Raw genomic sequence first — 22,051 nt, 5'->3', positions numbered from 1 at the left:
TCCCAGAAGACTATCTCCCAGTCCTCCCCTGAAAGATGCATACTTGTATACTTTAAAATTTGTTGCTTGAAGTTCTGGCTTCCAATCAGACTGGACCTAGGTGCTGACTGAGCTCCTTCCTTTTGGGACACTGACAGGTCTTGGCACACCCTCAACTACTGGGAACCACTAAAAATAAAGTAGGTGCTTGGACAATCACAAAGAATTGAGAGACAACCAAGGCAGTGTTGAAGGATATATTTCATCTCCTACTCTAGACTACTCCTTCAATACTGGGAGAGGTGGCTGTTTTATCTAACCAATACAGAGAGTCAAGAAAAGTGAAGAAACAGACGAATATATTCCAAACAAAAGAACAAGATAAAACCTCAGAAAAAGACCTTAATGAAACAGATGAGTGATTTACCTGATAAAGATCTCAGAATAATGGTCGTAGAGATGCTAACTGAGCCTAGGAGAAGAATAAAGGAACATACTGAGAACTTCAACAAAGATAAAATATAAGAAAGTACCAAATAGAAGTCACAGAGCCAAAGAATACAATAACTGAACTGAAAAGTACAATAGAGAAATTCAATAGCATATTAGATAAAGCTGGAAAAAAAGATCTGAGAACTCACAGACAAGGCAGTAGAACTCACCCAAGCAAAAAGAAAAATGAAAGCTAGCTTAAGAGACTTATGGAACAACATCAAGCAGACCAACATTTGCATTATGGGGGTCCCAGAAGGAGAGGAGAGAGACAAGGGGGCAGAAAACTTATTTGAAGAAATAATGGACGAAAACTTCCCAACCTGGGGAAGGAAACAGACATTCAAGCCCAGAGAGTACCAAAAAAGATAAATTCAAAGAAGCCCACACCAAGACATTTTATAATTAAAGTGTCAAAATTTAAAGACAAGGAAGAATCTTAAAAACAGCAGGAGAAAAGCAACTTGTTACATACAAGGGAACCCCCATAAGATTACCAGTATATTTTTCAGCAGAAAATTTGCAGGCGAGAAGGGAGTGGCATAATGTATTCAATGAGCTAAAAGAAAAAAAAAAAACCACCAAAACCGAAGCAAGAATACTCTACCCGTCAGTGTTTTCACACAGAATTGAAGAACAGAAAAAGAGTTTTCCAGACAAGCAAAAGCTAAAGGAGTTCATCACCACTAGACCAGCCTTACAAGAAATGTTAAAGGGACTTCTTTAAACTGAAATGAAAGGGTGCTAATTAGTAACAGGAAAACATATGAGAGTATAAAGAAAAATATCTGTAAAATTCAGAATAATGTTGTAAAAATGGTGGGTTAATCACTTATAAAGCTAGTATGAATGTTAAAAGACAAAGTAGTAAAAATAAATATAACTACAATATTTTGTTGAGAATAACACAAGATAAAAATATGTAAATTATGACATCAAAAACATAAAACGTGGTGGGGGATAAAAGTGTAGAGCTTTAGAATACATTCAAACTTAAATTGTTATCAATTTAAAATAGATTGTTATAAATATAAGTTGTTTTATGTAAGTCTTGTGGTAATCACAAAGCAAAAACCTATTGTAAATACACAAAAGACAAAGATAAAAGAATCTAAGCATACCAGTACAGAAAATCATAAAATCACAAAGAAAGAGAACAAGAAAAGAAGAAAGGAACAGAGGAATTACAAAACATCCAGAAAACAATTACCACAGTGGCAGTAAGTATATGCCTATCAATAAATACCTTAAATGTACATGGGGTAAATTCTCCAATCAAAAGACATAGACTGGCTGAATGGATAAAAACACAAGACCCAGCAATGTGCTGCCTGTAAGAGACTCACTTTAAATATAAAGACACACACAGACAGAAAGTGAAAGGATGAAAAGGGATATTCTATGCAAATAGAAACCAAAAGAAAGCTGGGGCAGCTATACTTTTATCAGCAAAAATAGACTTTAAGACAAAGAGTATAATAAAAGACAAAGAAGGTCATTACATAATGATAAAGGAGTTAATCTAATAAAAGAATATAACATTTGTAAATATTCACACACCCAACACAGGAGCACCTAACATATATAGCAAACAGACATAAAGGGAGAAACAGAAAGCAATACAATAGTAGTAGAAGACTTTAACACCCTACTTTCCTCAATGGATAGATCATCCAGACAGAAACCAATAAGAAAACATTGGCCTTAAACAACACATTAGACAAGATAGACTTAACAGACATATACAGAATATTTCATCCAAAAGCAACAGAATACCCTTCCTTCTCAAGTGCACATGGAACATTCTCCAGGGTAGATCATATGTTAGGCCACAGAACAAATCTTAATAAATTTAAGAAAACTGGAATCATATCAAGCATCTTTTCGGAAAACAATGGTATGAAACTAGAAATCAACTACAAGAAAAAAACTAGAAAATTCACAAATATGTGGGGCTTAAACAACATGCTACTGAACAACCAATAGGTCAAAGAAGAAATCAAAAAAATATCTCGAGACAAATGAAAATGGAAATAAAATATACCAAAACTTATGGGATAAGGCAAAAGAGGTTGTAAGACAGAATTTCACAGCGATAAATGCCTACATCAAGAAACGAAAAAGAACTCAGATAAACTACCTAACTTTACACCTCAAGAAACTAGAAAAAGAACAAATGAAGCCCAAAATTAGTAGAAGGAAGGAAATAACAAAGATCAGAGCAGAAATAAATGAAATAGAGACTAAAATGACAATAAAAAGATCAATAAAACTAAGAGCTCTTTTTTTGCAAAGATAAGCAAAATTGACAAAGCTTTAGGTAGATTTACAAAGAAAAACCCTAATCCTAACTCCTAACCCGGGCCCTCCACCCAAACCCAAACCCCAAACCTAACCCCTGGCTCATACCTGTAACCTTACCTGTACTATAAACCCTAACTTAACCTTAACCAAAAAGCCATAAAATCATATTATCAGATAACCATATAGCTATAGTCATAAACCATAACCATAAACCGTAAACCTAACCATAACCAGAAATTGAAACCAGACCATAATCCATAAATTATAACCAGCAACCGAAATCAGAACCACAAACCATAATTTATAACCAGAAACAATACACATAACCAGAAACCATATCCATAAGCCATCAACCATAACCATTAACTGTAACCATAACTAAAATATAAACCATAAATTATAAACCATATACTATAATCATAAACTCTAACCTTAACCCAGCCCCAGGTCAGCTCCCACACCAGCCCCAGCCCTAGCCTTAGTCCGCTAAACCAGCTGTCCCCAACCTTTCTGGCACCAGGGACCGGTTTCGTGGAAGACAATTTTTCCACGGACGGGAAGGGGGAGGGGGGCGGGGGGGATATTTCAGGCGGTAATGCAAGCACTGGGGAGCAATGGCAAGAGGCAGATGAAGCCTGGCTTGCTTACCCGCCGCTCACCTCCTGCTGTGCAGCCGGTTCCTACAGGCAGCAGACCAGTATCAGTCCGTGGCCCGCAGGTTGGGGACCCCTGCTCTAAACCACTAACACCAACCCCAATCTAATCAAATCATACAAAGACATTATAAAAAGAAAACTACAGATCAACGTTCCTTCTAAATATAGATGTAAGAATCCTTCACAAAATAATAGCAATATGAAACCAACAGCATATTGAAAAGATTATGCACCAAAAGCAAGTGTCTCTACACCAGAAATTCCAGGTTGTTAATATATTAAACCAAGCAATGTAATAGATTATTAAATTAAAACCATGTAATGTAATACATGACAATTATTGCGTGATCATGTAACTTGCAGAAAAAGCTTTAAACAAATGCCAGTGCAATTTCATCATATAAACACAGAAGTCGGAGGAAAGGGACATTCGTTCGATATGATACAAAGCATTAGACAAAACACACAGGAAGTATCATGCTCAATGTTGAGGACTGAAAGGTTTATCTCTGAATTCAGGAACAAGGCCACGGTGCTGGCTTTCACCATTGTTACAATATTGTACTGGAACTTCTACCCAGAGCAATGAGGAAAAACATAAAAGGCATCCACATATGAAAGGAGAAAGTAAAACCATGTCTCTTCACAGACACATATGACAGCATCTTACATATATGTTTCCAAAGAATCAACAGAAAAATTATTTGAGCTAGTCAACTAATATCAGCAAAGTTAGAGGACAAAATATCAATACACAAAAATCTGTTTATTTGTAGGTACTAGCAATGAATATTCTCAAAAGGAATTTAAGAAGACAGTTACATTTTAAATAATGTCAACACCAATAAAATACTTAGGAATAGATTTAATCAAGGTGCAAGACTGTACACTGAAAATCATACAACATGGCTGAAAGAAATGAAAGAAAACCTAAATAATGTGAAGACATCCCATGGTGATGGAAAGACTTAATATTGTTAAGATGGCAATAGTACCTAATGCGATTTACAGATTCAAAGTGATTCCTATGAAAATTCCTGAAGGCCTTTGGGAAGAAATACACAAGCTTATCCTAACATTCATATGAAATTTCAAGGGACCCCAAAGAGCCAAAACAATCTCAAAAATCAAAGTTGGAGGCTCACTCTTCCCAATTTCAGATCTTAGTACACAGCAACAGTAAAAACATTGTGATACTGGCATAGAGATATACATATAGATCAGTGGAATTGAATGGAAAACAGAAATAAACACATCCATCTATAGTCAACTGATTTTTGACAAGGGCGGAAAACATTAAATTGGGGAAAGAATGATCTTGTCAACAGATGGTGCTAGGCACCTGGCTATCTATGTACAGAGGGATGAAATGGGACTCTTACCTCATACCACATATAAAAACTAACTCAAAATAGACAAAAGGCTTAGTCAGCCCTCCATATATGTGGGTTCTGCATCCACAAATTCAACCAATTGTGGATCAAAAAATAATTCTAGAAGGTTACAAAATGAAAAACTTGAATTTGCCTTGCTGGTAACTATTTACGTAGCATTTACATCGTATTTACAACTATTTATATAACATTTACATTGTATTAGATATTATAAGTCATCTTGAGATGATTTAAAGTATATGGGAATATATGTGTAGGATATATGCAAATATTATACTATTTTATATAAGGGACTTGACCATCTGCGAATTTTGGTATCCACAGGGCTGTCCTGGAACCATTCCTTCATGGATACCGAGGAATGACTGTATAAACTCTAGAAGAAAACATGGTGATAAATCTTCATGACCTTGGATTTAGCAATGGTTTCTTAGATCTGACACCAAGGCACAGGCAATGAAAGAAAAAAAATAGATAAATTGGATTTCCTCAAAATTAAAAACTTTTGTGCACCAAAAGACACTATCCAGAAAGTGGAAAGACAGCCCACAGAATGGAAGAAAATATTTGCACATTTTTTTTTTTTTTTTAAGATTTTTAGAAATTTCATGTAATGTCTGAAACATTTATATTAACATATTTCCATACATATTTCCATACAAATACAAATATAAGATTTTTAGGAATTTCATGTAATGTCTGAAACATTTATATTAACATATTTCCATACAAATAACCCAATGAAAGTTTAGTATTAGTTGTTTTGTTTGCTTTTTTATACTGCAGGTTCTTATTCGGCATCAATTTTATACACATTAGTGTATACATGTCAATCCCAATCGCCCAATTCAGCACACCACCATCCCCACCTCACCGCAGTTTTCCCCCCTTGGTGTCCATATGTCCATTCTCTACGTCTGTGTCTCAACTTCTGCCCTGCAAACTGGCTCATCTGTACCATTTTTCTAGGTTCCACATACATGCATTAATATACGATATTTGTTTTTCTCTTTCTGACTTACTTCACTCTGTATGACAGTCTCTAGATCCATCCACGTCTCAACAAATGACTCAATTTCGTTCCTTTTTATGGCTGAGTAATATTCCATTGTATATATGTACCACATCTTCTTTATCCATTCGTCTGTTGATGGGCATTTAGGTTGCTTCCATGACCTGGCTATTGTAAATAGTGCTGCAATGAACATTTGGGTGCATGTGTCTTTTTGAATTACGGTTTTCTCTGGGTATATGCCCAGTAGTGGGATTGCTGGGTCATATGGTAATTCTATTTTTAGTTTTTTAAGGAACCTCCATATTGTTCTCCAGAGTGGCTGTATCAATTTACATTCCCACCAACAGTGCAAGAGGGTTCCCTTTTCTCCACACCCTCTCCAGCATTTGTTGTTTGTAGATTTTCTGATGATGCCCATTCTAACAGGAGTGAGGTGATACCTCATTGTAGTTTTGATTTGCATTTCTCTAATAATTAGTGATGTTGAGCATCTTTTCATGTGCCTCGTGGCCATCTGTATGTCTTCTTTGGAGAAATGTCTATTTAGGTCTTCTGCCCATTTTTGGATTGGGGTGTTTGTTTCTTTGATATTGAGCTGAATGAGCTGTTTATATATTTTGGAGATTAATCCTTTGTCCGTTGATTCGTTTGCAAATATTTTCTCCCATTCTGAGGGTTGTCTTTTTGTCTTGTTTATGGTTTCCTTTGCTGTGAAAAAGCTTTGAAGTTTCATTAGGTCCCACTTGTTTATTTTTGTTTTTATTTCCATTACTCTAGGAGGTGGATCAAAAAAGATCTTGCTGTGATTTATGTCAAAGAGTGTTCTTCCTATGTTTTCCTCTAAGAGTTTTATAGTGTCCAGTCTTATATTTAGGTCTCTAATCCATTTTGAGTTTATTTTTGTGTATGGTGTTAGGGAGTATTCTAATTTCATTCTTTTACATGTAGCTGTCCAGTTTTCCCAGCACCACTTATTGAAGAGACTGTCTTTTCTCCATTGTATATCTTTGCCTCCTTTGTCATAGATTAGTTGACCATAGGTGCGTGGGTTAATCTCTGGGCTTTCTATCTTGTTCCATTGATCTATGTTTCTGTTTTTGTGCCAGTACCATATTGTCTTGATTACTGTAGCTTTGTAGTATAGTCTGAAGTCAGGGAGTCTGATTCCTCCAGCTCCATTTTTTTGCCTCAAGACTGCTTTGGCTATTCGGGGTCTTTTGTGTCTCCATACAAATTTTAAGATGATTTGTTCTAGCTCCGTCAAAAATGCCATTGGTAATTTGATAGGGATTGCATTGAATCTGTAGATTGCTTTGGGTAGTATACTCATTTTCACAATGTTGATTCTTCCAATCCAAGAACATGGTATATCTCTCCATCTGTTGGTATCATCTTTAATTTCTTTCATCAGTGTCTTATAGTTTTCTGCATACAGGTCTTTTGTCTCCCTAGGTAGGTTTATTCCTAGGTATTTTATTCTTTTTGTTGCAATGGTAAATGGGAGTGTTTCCATAATTTCTCTTTCAGATTTTTCATCATTAGTGTATAGGAATGCAAGAGATTTCTGTGCATTAATTTTGTATCCTGCAACTTTACCATATTCATTAATTAGCTCTAGCAGTTTTCTGGTGGCAGTTTTAGGATTCTCTATGTATAGTATCATTATCATGTCATCCGCAAACAGTGACAGTTTTACTTCCTCTTTTCCAATTTGTATTCCTTTTATTTCTTTTTCTTCTCTGATTGCCGTGGCTAGGACTTCCAGAACTATGTTGAATAGTAGTGGTGAGAGTGGACATCCTTGTCTCGTTCCTGATCTTAGAGGAAATGCTTTCAGTTTTTCACCATTGAGAATGATGTTTGCTGTGGGTTTGTCATATATGGCCTTTTTTATGTTGAGGTAGGTTCCCTCTATGCCCACTTTCTGGAGAGTTTTTATCAGGAATGGGTGTTGAATTTTGTCAAAAGCTTTTTCTGCATCTATTGAGATGATCATATGGTTTTTATTCTTCAATTTGTTAATATGGTGTATCACATTGATTGATTTGCGTATATTGAAGAATCCTTGCATCCCTGGGATAAATCCCACTTGGTCGTGGTGTATGATCCTTTTAATGTGTTGTTGGATTCTGTTTGCTAGTATTTTGTTGAGGATTTTTGCATCTATATTCATCAGTGATATTGGTCTGTAATTTTCTTTTTTTGTAGTGTCTTTGTCTGGTTTTGGTATCAGGGTGATGGTGGCTTCATAGAATGAGTTTGGGAGTGTTCCTTCCTCTGCAATTTTTTGGAAGAGTTTGAGAAGGATGGGTGTTAGCTCTTCTCTAAATGTTTGATAGAATTCACCTGTGAAGCCATCTGGTCCTGGACTTTTGTTTGTTGGAAGATTTTTAATCACAGTTTCAATTTCATTACTTGTGATTGGTCTGTTCATATTTTCTGTTTCCTCCTGATTCAGTCTTGGAAGGTTATACCTTTCTAAGAATTTGTCCATTTCTTCCAGGTTGTCCATTTTATTGGCATAAAGTTGCTTATAGTAGTCTCTTAGGATGTTCTGTATTTCTGCGGTGTCTGTTGTAACTTCTCCTTTTTCATTTCTGATTTTATTGATTTGAGTCCTCTCCCTCTTTTTCTTGATGAGTCTGGCTAATGGCTTATCAATTTTGTTTATCTTCTCAAAGAACCAACTTTTAGTTTTATTGATCTTTGCTATTGTTTTCTTTGTTTCTATTTCATTTATTTCTGCTCTGATCTTTATGATTTCTTTCCTTCTGCTAACTTTGGGTTTTGTTTGTTCTTCTTTCTCTAGTTTCTTTAGGTGTAAGGTTAGATTGTTTACTTGAGATTTTTCTTGTTTCTTTAGGTAGGCTTGTATAGCTATAAACTTCCCTCTTAGAACCGCTTTTGCTGCATCCCATAGGTTTTGGGTCGTCGTGTTTTCATTGTCATTTGTCTCTAGGTATTTTTTGATTTCCTCTTTGATTTCTTCAGTGATCTCTTGGTTATTTAGTAACGTATTGTTTAGCCTCCATGTGTTTGTCTTTTTTATGTTTTTTTCCCTGTAATTCATTTCTAATCTCATAGCGTTGTGGTCAGAAAAGATGCTTGGTATGATTTCAATTTTCTTAAATTTACTGAGGCTTGATTTGTGACCCAAGATGTGATCTATCCTGGAGAATGTTCCGTGCGCACTTGAGAAGAACGTGTAATCTGCTGTTTTTGGATGGAATGTCCTATATATATCAATTAAATCTATCTGGTCTATTGTGTCATTTAAAGCCTCTGTTTCCTTATTTATTTTCATTTTGGATGATCTGTCCATTGGTGTAAGTGAGGTGTTAAAGTCCCCCACTATTATTGTGTTACTGTCGATTTCCTCTTTTATAGCTGTTAGCAGTTGCCTTATGTATTGAGGTGCTCCTATGTTGGGTGCATATATATTTATAATTGTTATATCTTCTTCTTGGATTGATCCCTGGATCATTATGTAGTGTCCTTCCTTGTCTCTTGTAACATTCTTTATTTTAAAGTCTATTTTATCTGATATGAGTATAGCTACTCCAGCTTTCTTTTGATTTCCATTTGCATGGAATATCTTTTTCCATCCCCTCACTTTCAGTCTGTATGTGTCCCTAGGTCTAAAGTGGGTCTCTTGTAGACAGCATATATATGGGTCTTGTTTTTGTATCCATTCAGCCAGTCTATGTCTTTTGGTTGGGGCGTTTAATCCACTCACGTTTAAGGTAATTATCGATATGTATGTTCCTATGACCATTTTCTTAATTGTTTTGGGTTTGTTTTTGTAGGTCCTTTTCTTCTCTTGTGTTTCCCACTTAGAGAAGTTCCTTTAGCATTTGTTGTAGAGCTGGTTTGGTGGTGCTGAATTCTCTTAGCTTTTGCTTGTCTGTAAAGCTTTTGATTTCTCCATCAAATCTAAATGAGATCCTTGCCGGGTATAGTAATCTTGGTTGTAGGTTCTTCCCTTTCATCACTTTAAGTATATCATGCCATTCCCTTCTGGCTTGCAGAGTTTCTGCTGAGAAATCAGCTGTTAACCTTATGGGAGTTCCCTTGTATGTTATTTGTCGTTTTTCCCTTGCTGCTTTCAATAATTTTTCTTTGTCTTTAATTTTTGCCACTTTGATTACTATGTGTCTCGGCGTGTTTCTCCTTGAGTTTATTCTGTATGGGACTCTCTGCGCTTCCTGGACTTGGGTGGCTATTTCCTTTCCCATGTTAGGGAAGTTTTCGACTATAATCTCTTCAAATATTTTCTCTGGTCCTTTCTCTCTCTCTTCTCCTTCTGGGACCCCTATAATGCGAATGTTGTTGCGTTTAATGTTGTCCCAGAGGTCTCTTAGGCTGTCTTCATTTCTTTTCATTCTTTTTTCTTTAGTCTGTTCTGCAGCAGTGAATTCCACCATTCTGTCTTCCAGGTCACTTATCCGTTCTTCCGCCTCAGTTATTCTGCTATTGATTCCTTCTAGTGTAGTTTTCATTTCAGTTATTGTATTGGTCGTCTCTGTTTGTTTGTTCTTTAATTCTTCTAGGTCTTTGTTAATCATTTCTTGCATCTTCTCAATCTTTGCCTCCATTCTTATTCCGAGGTCCTGGATCATCTTCACTATCATTATTCTGAATTCTTTCTCTGGAAGGTTGCCTATCTCCACTTCATTTAGTTGTTTTTCTGGGGTTTTTTCTTGTTCCTTCATCTGGTAAATAGCCCTCTGCCTTTTCATCTTGTCTATCTTTCTGTAACTGTGGTTTTTGGTCCACAGGCTGCAGGATTGTAGTTTTTCTTGCTTCTGTTGTCTGCCCTCTGGTGGTTGAGGCTATCTAAGAGGCTTGATGGGAGGCTCTGGTGGTGGGTAGATCTGACTGTTGCTGTGGCGGTCAGAGCTCAGTAAAACCTTAATCCACTTGATTGTTGATGGGTGGGGCTGGGTTCCCTCCCTGTTGCTGTGGCGGTCAGAGCTCAGTAAAACCTTAATCCACTTGACTGTTGATGGGTGGGGCTGGGTTCCCTCCCTGTTGGTTGTTTTGCCTGAGGCAACCCAACACTGGAGCCTACCCGTGCTCTTTGGTGGGGTTAATGGCAGACTCTGGGAGGGCTCACGCCAAGGAGAACTTCCCAGAACCTCGGCTGCCAGTGTCCTTATCCCCACGGTGAAACAGAGCCACCACTCGCCTCTGCAGGAGACCCCCCAACACCAGCAGGTAGGTCTGGTTCTGTCTCCCCCAGGGTCACTGCTCCTTCCCCTGGGTCCCGATGCACACATTACTTTGTGTGTGCCCTCCAAGAGTGGGGTCTCTGTTTCCCCCAGTCCTGTCAAAGTCCTGCAATCAATTCCCACTAGGCTTCAAGGCCTGATTCTCTAGGAATTCCTCCTCCCGTAGCCGGACCCCCAGGTTGGGAAGCCTGACGTGGGGCTCAGAACCTTCACTCCAGTGGGTGGACTTCTGTGGTATAAGTGTTCGCCAGTCTGTGAGTCACCCACCCAGCAGTTATGGGATTTGATTTTACTCTGATTGCGCCCCTCCTACCGTCTCACTGTGGCTTCTCCTCTGTCCTTGGACGTGGGGTATCCTCCTTGGTGAAGTCCAGGGTCTTCCTGTCAATGATTGTCCAGCAGCCAGTTTTGATTCTGGTGCTCTCGCAAGAGGGAGTGAGAGCACGTCCTTCTACTCCGCCATCTTGGTTAATCCTCATATTTGCACATTTTAATACGTCTGGTAAAAGTCTGTTATCCAGAATATATCAAGAACTTTTACAACTCATCAACAAAAAGACAAAGAAGCCAATTTTTTAAATGGACAAAGGACTTGAATAGACCCTTCTCCAGATGAGACATACACACGGTCCACAAGCACATGAAAAGATGTCAAATATCAAAATAGTAAAAATGGTGTGAGGCCATGGGCAATTATTAGGGTGGTAGCCTCTACAAAACTTCAAGGTGTTTGGATGAGGATAGCTGCAATGACAAGTGCCATGTGGTTAACGAAGAGTATCTGATGAGTGATTTTAAGTCTGTTTGGTGCAAACAGATTAAGCTGGTTATAATTATTCCTCATAAGGATAATATAAGGGATGGATCCACTATGTAGTTTAAGGGGTTTAGGATTATTGTGATTTGTAGTATACCATAGCCACCAAGTTTGAGTAGTACAGCTGCAAGAACTACAGATCTGGCAGTAGGAATTCTACATGCCCCTTTGGCTGTCTGAGGTGTAATCTGTAGAGGGGAATTTTTTACTGTAAAAGCTATCATGCATGCTAATCAGGTGAAAATATTGAATCAAGAGTTAGATATTGTTTGGGCTCAGTACTGGATTATTAAAAAGTTTAGTGAACCTATAATATTTTGGATATATACTAGAGCAACTAGAAGTGGAAGAGATCATACTAGTGCATAAAATAAAAAGTAAATTCCTGCAGTGAGTAGTTCTGTTTGGTTTCCTCAGCGAGAGATAGTAATTAATGCTGGGACTAGTGTTTTTTCGAATAAGAATAGAATCAAATCAATCCTGTGGCAGTGAAAGTTATAATTAGGAATATCTGTAGCATAAATAATATAGTGATATATAGGGGCAGTGATTTGAGCTAGTGATTCTTTAGATAGGAGGAATTGGCTGGCTATGAGTATTAGTGATGAGTCATGTCAAAGTAAAAGTGCTGATAGAGAATCAGAGAAGATTAATGAAAAGTTAAGGCTGTTGTCATTAAATTGGTTAAGAAGGAATAAGCTAATAAAACTAGTAAACTGAAAGTGGTGGTATTAATTCAAATTATATATTTTTAATAATCATGTTAGTGGTATTAATATAATAGGTGGCATAATAATTTTTAAAATTGGAGAAGGCTGAGATCTTGTACATAATCAATATCATAGCTGTTTGATACTATTACTAGCAGGGATAATCTTAGTGAGGCTTTGCAGGCTGTGAAAACTGGTAAGATGATGGGTATTATGCTAGCTAGAGGGAAATGGATGTTTAGGGTTATTAGGGTTGCCATAATGAATAATGATATTATTCCTTCCAGAAATAGTAGGGAGGATATTAAGTGGAATTGGTATATTAATACTCCCTAAGGGAAACTGTAAATGCTAGAATAATATTTACGTAGACGAAAGGAACTTGATAATCATGAATTTAATCATAATTTAATGAGCCAAAATAATTTGCTTTAATTTAAACTAATTACCATATTTGGTCCACTCTAACCCCTTTTGAGTCCACTTGTAGGCTAAACTTATTGCTAGCAGTGAAATTAGGAGTAGCACTATAATGAGTATTGTTATTAGATTGTTTGTTTGGGACGCTCAGGGTAGGGGAAGAAGGATCATTTCTAGGTCAAAGAGGAGAACCATAATGGACACTGTGAAAAATTTTATGAAAAAGGGTAGGCATGTTGATCCTGTAGTGTCAAATCCACATTTGTAAGGACTTGATTTTTCTGTGTGTTTAGTGGGGGAAGTTAGAATGTGATAAATACAAGTAATGAAGCTTTTTTGGATGATGTCTTGTCGTCATTGATACATTGTTAGGATGTTGGTTAATAAGCCCAAGGATAATAAAAATGTTGAGTTTAAATGGAATCATATGACTAGACCAGATGCTCTGTGAGGGGCTGAGAGGGCTCCTGTAAGAGGTCAGGGGCTGGGATTTACTATATGGAATGCATGGGTGTGGTGGGTCATTATGTGTCATTGTGTAAGTAGAGGCTTACTAGCAGGGTGCATACGTAAGCTTGAATAAGGGCTGCTGCAAATTCAAGGATCGTGAGTAGAATGAGAATAACAAATGTAATGAAGGCTGTGGTAGCGATAATGCTTATTAGGGCCAGGGTTGCCCCTTCAATTAAATAAATTAATAGACGGCCAGCTGTGATATTAGTCATTAGTCATACAGCTAGGGACATTGGTTGGACAAATAAGCCAACAGTTTCAATAATTACTAGCACAGGGATAAGAGAAATTGGTGTTCCTTGTGGTAGAAAGTGGGCTAGAGATGATTTTGTTTTATGGTGGAAGCATAATTACAGTTCCTGCTCATAAAGGGATTGTTATTCCCAAATCTATTGCAAGTTGTGTGGTGGGTGTAATGAATGTGGTTAAGAGAGCACTATTTATACTATAAACAAAAATTACCTCAAAATGGATTAAACATTTGAACATAGATCTGAAACCACAAAACTCCTAAAAGAAAACATAGGTGGGGTAAATTCCTTGACATCAGTCTTGGCAATGATTTTTTGGATTTGACACCAAAAGCAAGTATAACAAAAGCAAAAATAAACAAGTGGGACAACATCGAACTAGAAAGCTTCTGCACAGCAGAAGAAACAAGTGACAAAATGAAAAGGCAACCTACCAAATGTGAGAAAATATTTGCGAATCAAATATCTGATAAGAGGTTAATATTCAAAATGCATGAAGAACTCATACAACTCAATAGCAAAAATGGGGCTTCCCTGGTGGCGCAGTGGTTAAGAATCCGCCTGCCAATGCAGGGGACACGGGTTTGATTTCTGGTCCGGGAGGGTCCCACATGCCATGGAGCAAATAAGCCCGTGAGCCACAACTACTGAGCCTGCGCTCTGAAGCCTGCAAACCACAACTACTGAGCCCGCATGCCTGGAGCCTGTGCTCTGCAACAAGAGAAGCCACCACACTGAGAATCCTGCGCACCGCAATGAGGAGTGGCCCATGCTCGCCGCAACTAGAGAAAGCCCGCGCACAGCAACGAAGACCCAACGCAGCCAAAAAAAAAAAAAGCAAAAACGCCCAACATTCCAAATAAAAAATGGGCAGAGGATATGAATAGACATTTTTCAAAAGAAGACATACAGATGGCCAAAAGGCACATGAAAAGGTGCTCAACATCACTAGTCATCAGGGAAATGCAAATCAAAACCACAATGAAATATCACCTGTTAGAATAGCTATTACCAAAAAGACAAGAAATAAGTGCTGGTGAGAATGTGGAGAAAAGGGAATCCCTGTGCACTGTTGGTGGGAACGTAAACTGGTGCAGCCACTATGGAAAACATTATGGAGTTTCCTCAAAAATTAAAAATAAAACTACCATATGATCCAGCAATCCCATTTTTGGGTATTTATCTGAAGGAAACAAAAATACTAACTCAAAAGGATATATGCACCTCCATGTTCATTGCAGCACTATTCACAATAGCCAAGACATGGAAGCAATGTAAGAGTTCATCAATGGATGAATGGATAAAGAAAACGTGATATATAGAGATAATGGAATAATATTCAGCTATAAAAAATAAGGAAATCTTGCCATTTGAGACCACATGGTGGACCCTGAGGGCATTATGCTATGTGAAATGTCAGACAGAGAAAGACAAATACCATTTAATCTCATTTTTTTGTGGAATCTAAAAAAAAAAAAAGTGAACTCAGATACAGAGAACAGATTGGTGGTTGCCAGCCTCAGGGGTGGAGGTGGACAAAATGGGTGAAGGTGGCCAAAAGGCACAAACCTCCGGTTATAAATAAATAAATTCTTGGGTTGAAATGTACAACATGGTGACTATAGTCAATAATACTGTATTTTATATTTGAAAGTTGGTAAGAGATCTCTTAAAAGTTCTCATCACAAGAAAAGAATTGCAGCTATGTGTGATGATGAATGTTAACTCGACTTATTATGGAGATTATTTCACAGTATATAGAAATATCAAATCATTGTGTTGTATACCTGAAACTAATATAATGCCGTATGTCAAGTATATCTCAATAAAAGTTTTTTTAATTAAAAAAAGGATATAAAATCTATATCATCATTTCGAAAGGCTACTACTTGACTGAATATTTTATAATCTGTGGACTATATTTGCTAATATAAAAAAACTTCAACGAACACTGTAGCATTCATTTTAATTTACTTGTCCTATTATTTCATAATAATAAATCACTAAAATTAAAATCACTAATAGGTACATTTACATAGTGCCAAATTTCCCTTAAGATTGTACAATTTTTTTAACAACAGTATGTGAAAATGCCTGCAACCTCTCATGCTCAACCTTATAAGAAGTGATATAATGTCGGTTCTAATTTGATTATTTATTTGGTTATTTTTTCATATTTTTATTGACTAGTTGCATTTCTCTTCTCATCTGTCTACTCAAATCCTTTGCTTAATTTTATATTAGGAAATTGTCTTACCAACTTGTATGAGTTCTTTTTTTTTTTTTAATACAGCAGGTTCTTATAAGTCACCAATTTTATACACATCAGTGTATACATGCCAATCCCAATCGCCCAATTCATCACACCACCACCACCACACCCCCCCCGCTTTCCCCTCTTGGTGTCCATACGTTTGTTCTCTACATCTGTGTCTCAATTTCTACCCTGCAAACCAGTTCATCTGTACCATTTTTCCAGGTTCCACATATATGTGTTAATATACAATATTTGTTTTTCTCTTTCTGACTTACTTCACTCTGTATGACAGTCTCTAGAGCCATCCACGTCTCAAAAGATGACTCAATTTCATTCCTTTTTATGGCTGAGTAATATTCCATTGTATATATGTACCACATCTTCTTTATCCATTCGTCGGTCGATGGGCATTTAGGTTGCTTCCATGACCTGGCTATTGTAAATAGTGCTGCAGTGAACATAGGGGTGCATGTGTCTTTTTGAATTATCGTTTCCTCTGGGTATATGCCCAGTAGTGGGATTGCTGGATGATATGGTAATTCTATTTTTAGTTTTTTAAGGAACCTCCATACTGTTCTCCATAGTGGCTGTATCAATTTACATTCCCACCAACAGTGCAAGAGGGTTCCCTTTTCTCCACAACCTCTCCAGCATTTGTTGTTTGTAGATTTTCTGATGATGCCCATTCTAATGGGTGTGAGGGGATACCTCATTGTAGTTTTGATTTGCATTTCTCTAATAATTAGTGACGCTGAGCAGCTTTTCATGTGCTTCTTGGCCATCTGTATGTCTTCTTTGGAGAAATGTCTATCTAGGTCTTCTGCCCATTTTTGGATTGGGTTGTTTGTTTTTTTAATATTGAGCTGCATGAGTTGTTTATATATTTTGGAGATTAATCCTTTGTCTGTTGATTCGTTTGCAAATATTTTCTCCCATTCTGAGGGCTGTCTTTTTGTCTTGTTTATGGTTTCCTTTGCTGTACAAAAGCTCTGAAGTTTCATTAGGTCCTATTTGTTTATTTTTGTTTTTATTTCCATTACTCTAGGAGGTGGATCAAAAAAGATCTTGCTGTGATTTATGTCAAAGAGTGTTCTTCCTATGTTTTCCTCTAAGAGTTTTATACTGTCCGGTCTTACATTTAGGTCTCGAATCCATTTTGAGTTTATTTTTGTGTATGGTGTTAGGGAGTGTTCTAATTTTAGTCTTTTACATGTAGCTGTCCAGTTTCCCCAGCACCATTTATTGAAGAGACTGTCTTTTCTCCATTGTACACCCTTGCCTCCTTTGTCATAGATTAGTTGACCATAGATGCGTGGGTTTATCTCTGGGCTTTCTATCTTGTTCCATTGATCCATGCTTCTGTTTTTGTGCCAGTACCATATTATCTTGATTACTGTAGCTTTGTAGTATAGTCTGAAGTCAGGGAGCCTGATTCTTCCAGCTCCGTTTTTTTCCCTCAAGACTGCTTTGGCTATTTGGAGTCTTTTGTGTCTCCATACAAATTTTAAGATTTTTTGTTCTAGTTCCGTAAAAAATGCCATTGGTAATTTGATAGGGATTGTGTTGAATCTGTAGATTGCTTTGGGTAGTATAGTCATTTTCACAATATTGATTCTTCCAATCCAAGAACATGGTATATCTCTCCATCTGTTGGTATCATCTTTAATTTCTTTCATCAATGTCTTATAGTTTTCTGCATACAGGTCTTTTGTCTCCCTAGGTAGGTTGATTCCTAGGTATTTTATTGTTTTTGTTGCAATGGTAAATGGGAGTGTTTCCTTAATTTCTCTTTCAGATTTTTCATCATTACTGTGTAGGAATGCAAGAGATTTCTGTGCATTAATTTTGTATCCTGCAACTTTACCAAATTCATTGATTAGCTCTAGTAGTTTTCTGGTGGCATCTTTAGGATTCTCTATGTATAGTATCATGTCATCTGCCGTGATGACATGTTTTATTTCTTCTTTTCCAATTTGTATTCCTTTTACTTCTTCTTTTCCAATTTGTATTCCTTTTCTTTCTTTTTCTTCTCTGGCTGCCGTGGCTAAGACTTCCAAAACTATGTTGAATAATAGTGGTGAGAGTGGACACCCTTCTCTTGTTCCTGATCTTAGAGGAAATGCTTTCAGTTTTTCACCATTGAGAATGATGTTTGCTGTGGGTTTGTCGTATATGGCCTTTATTATGTTGAGGTAGGTTCCCTCTATGCGAACCTTCTGGAGAGTTTTTATCATAAATGGGTGTTGAATTTTGTCAAAAGCTTTTTCTGCATCTATTGAGATGATCATATGGTTTTTCTTCTTCAATTTGTTAATATGGTGTATCACATTGATTGATTTGCATATATTGAAGGATCCTTGCATCCCTGGGATAAATCCCACTTGATCATGGTGTATGATCCTTTTAATGTGTTGTTGCATTCTGTTTGCTAGTATTTTGTTGAGGATTTTTGCATCTATATTCATGAGTGATATTGGTCTGTAATTTTCTTTTTCTGTAGTATCTTTGTCCGGTTTTGGTATCAGGGTGATGGTGACCTCATAGAATGAGTTTGGGAGTATTCCTTCCTCTGCAATTTTTTGGAAGAGTTTGAGAAGGATGGGTGTTAGCTCTTCTCTAAATGTTTGATAGAATTCACCTGTGAAGCCATCTGGTCCTGGACTTTGGTTTGTTGGAAGATTTTTAATCACAGTTTCAATTTCATTACTTGTGATTGGTCTGTTCATATTTTCTATTTCTTCCTGGCTCAGTCTTGGAAGGTTATACCTTTCTAAGAATTTGTGCATTTCTTCCAGGTTGTCCATTTTATTGGCATAGAGTTGCTTGTAGTCATGTCTTAGGATGCTTTGTATTTCTGCGGTGTCTGTTGTAACTTCTCCTTTTTCATTTCTAATTTTATTGATTTGAGTCCGCTCCCTGTTTTTCTTGATGAGTCTGGCTAATGGTTTATCAATTTTGTTTATATTCTCAAAGAATCAGCTTTTAATTTTATTGATTTTTGCTATTGTTTTCTTTGTTTCTATTTCATTTATTTCTGCTCTGATCTTTATGATTTCTTTCCTTCTGCTAACTTTGGGTTTTGTTTGTTCTTCTTCCTCTAGTTCCTTTAGGTGTAAGGTTAGATTGTTTGAGATTTTTCTTGTTTCTTGAGGTAGGCTTGTATAGCTATAAACTTCCCTCTTAGAACTGCTTTTGCTGCATCCCATAGATTTTGGATCATCGTGTTTTCATTGTCATTTATCTCTAGGTACTTTTTGATTTCTTCTTTGATTTCTTCAGTGATCTCTTGGTTATTTAGTAACGTATTGTTTAGCCTCCATGTGTTTGTATTTTTTACATTTTTTCCCCTGTAATTCATTTCTAATCTCATAGCATTGTGGTCAGAAAATATGCTTGATATGATTTCAGTTTTCTTAAATTTACTGAGGCTTGATTTGTGACCCAAGATGTCATCTATCCTGGAGAATGTTCTGTGAGCACTTGAGAAGAAAGTGTAATCTGCTGTTTTTGGATGGAATGTCCTATAAATATCAATTAAATCTATCTGGTCTATTGTGTCATTTAAAGCCTCTGTTTCCTTATTTATTTTCATTTTGGATGATCTGTCCATTGGTGTAAGTGAGGTGTTAAAGTCCCCCACTATTATTGTGTTACTGTTGATTTCCCCTTTTATAGCTGTTAGCAGTTGCCTTATGTATTGAGGTGCTCCTATGTTGGGTGCATATATATTTATAATTGTTATATCTTCTTCTTGGATTGATCCCTTGATCATTATGTAGTGTCCTTCTTTGTCTCTTGTAACATTCTTTACTTTAAAGTCTATTTTATCTGATATGAGTATAGCTACTCCAGCTTTCTTTTGATTTCCATTTGCATGGAATATCTTTTTCCATCCCCTCACTTTCAGCCTGTATGTGTCCCTAGGTCTGAAGTGGGTCTCTTGTAGACAGCATATATATGGGTCTTGTTTTTGTATCCATTCAGCGAGCCTGTGTCTTTTGGTTGGAGCATTTAATCCATTCACGTTTAAGGTAATTATCAATATGTATGTTCCTATGACCATTTTCTTAATTGTTTTGGGTTTGTTTTTGTAGGTCCTTTTCTTCTCTTGTGTTTTCCACTTACAGAAGTTCCTTTAGAATTTGTTAGAGAGCTGGTTTGGTGGTGCTGAATTCTCTTAGCTTTTGCTTGTCTGTAAAGCTTTTGATTTCTCCATTGAATCTGAATGAGATCCTTGCCGGGGAGAGTAATCTTGGTTGTAGGTTCTTCCCTTTCATCACTTTAAGTATATCATGCCACTCCCTTCTGGCTTGTAGAGTTTCTGCTGAGAAATCAGCTGTTAACCTTAAGGGGATCCCCTTGTGCGTTATTTCTTGTTTTGCCCTTGCTGCTTTTAATATTTGTTCTTTGTATTTAATTTTTGATAGTTTGATTAATATGTGTCTTGGTGTGTTTCTCCTTGGGTTTATCCTGTATGGGACTCTCTACGCTTCCTGGACTTGGGTGGCTATTTCCTTTCCCATGTTAGGGAAGTTTTAGACTATAATCTCTTCAAATACTTTCTTGGGTCCTTTCTCTCTCTCTTCTCCTTCTGGGACCCCTATAATGCGAATGTTGTTGTGTTTAATGTTGTCCCAGAGGTCTCTTAGGCAGTCTTCATTTCTTTTCATTCTTTTTTCTTTATTCTTTTCCGCAGCAGTGAATTCCACCATTCTGTCTTCCAGGTTACTTATCCGTTCTTCTGTCTCAGTTATTCTGCTATTGATTCCTTCTAGTGTAGTTTTCATTTCAGTTATTGTATTGTTCATCTCCGTTTGTTTCTTCTTTAATTCTTCTAGGTCTTTGTTAAACATTTCTTGCATCTTCTCGATCTTTGCCTCCATTCTTTTTCTGAGGTCCTGGATCATCTTCACTATCATTATTCTGAATTCTTTTTCTGGAAGGTTGCCTATCTCCACTTCATTTAGTTGTTTTTCTGGGGTTTTACCTTGTTCCTTCATCTGGTACATAGCCCTCTGCCTTTTCATCTTGTCTATCTTTCTGTGAATGTGGTTTTTGTTCCACAGGCTGCAGGGCTGTAGTTCTTATTCCTTCTCAAGGGCAACCTTTTTATAATAAAGGACAGGGACTTCCCTGCCAGTCCAGTGGTTGGGAATTCACGATTCCACTGCAGGGGGTGTGGGTTCAATCCCTGGTCAGGGAACTAGGGTCCCCCATGCTGTGTGGTGCGGCCTTTTACCTCAGCGGCATCACCTCCCAGCAGGTCCTGAGGAGACCAGGCTCCTGTCAGAGAGAAATGGACCCCACGATGTCCCAAAGCTAAAGCCCCAGCGGGTCCTGAGGAGATGGGGCTCCAGTCAGCTGCACCCGGAGCCAAGTCCGCAGCTATGAGTTTTTTATATTAGGATACTAACCATTTGTTTTATACGCTTAAATATTTTTCCCAGTCCATTGTCTTTCAAGTTTGTTTACAATGAGGTTTATTTGGCTATACAAATGTTTGAATTCATAATCTCCTTTTCTTGTACGGTTTTGGTTTTGATGCACTAATAAGTAAGAAGGACCTTCTTAGTAAATATGATAAAATAACTTTCCTACATTGTCTTCAAATACTTTTATTATTTTATGAGTTTTTGATTAGTTTTTTTAATATTTAAAAAAATATAAAATCTGTTTTTGTTTTTAGTCTGTAGAAGGAAGTATGAATGGAAATTTATTTTATTTCATATCTTAGCTAGCGGTCCCAGTGCCAATCATTATATTAAACTCATCCTTTCCTTTGTGTTCTGGAACTTCTTTTACATAGATATTGGATCTCCTACTTCTTTCCACCATTTATTTTACTTTTTTTCCCCATAAGTTCCACCAAATTATCTTTATCCCCTTCTTTTGAGCTGCTGACTCTCTTTATAAATCCAACTTTTTTTTTTTTTTTTTTTTGCCACTCCGCTTGCAGGATCTTAGCTCCCCAACCAGGGATGGAACCCGTGGCCCCTGCAGTGGGAGCACAGA

General features: G+C 37.0%; 1 protein-coding gene across 4 annotated transcripts in view; it reads right to left on the bottom strand.

The window, feature by feature from the left end:
* The window catches only part of DNAI7 (dynein axonemal intermediate chain 7), an 89,440-nt gene that overhangs the window by 31,573 nt on the left and 35,816 nt on the right, over positions 1-22,051 (bottom strand). The gene's annotated exons all lie outside the window — the stretch shown is intronic.

Source organism: Balaenoptera physalus, assembly GCF_965194825.1.
Source record: "Balaenoptera physalus genome assembly, chromosome: 13".
NCBI classification, from domain to species: domain Eukaryota; kingdom Metazoa; phylum Chordata; class Mammalia; order Artiodactyla; family Balaenopteridae; genus Balaenoptera; species Balaenoptera physalus.
This window is presented reverse-complemented; position numbering and strand designations above follow the sequence as displayed.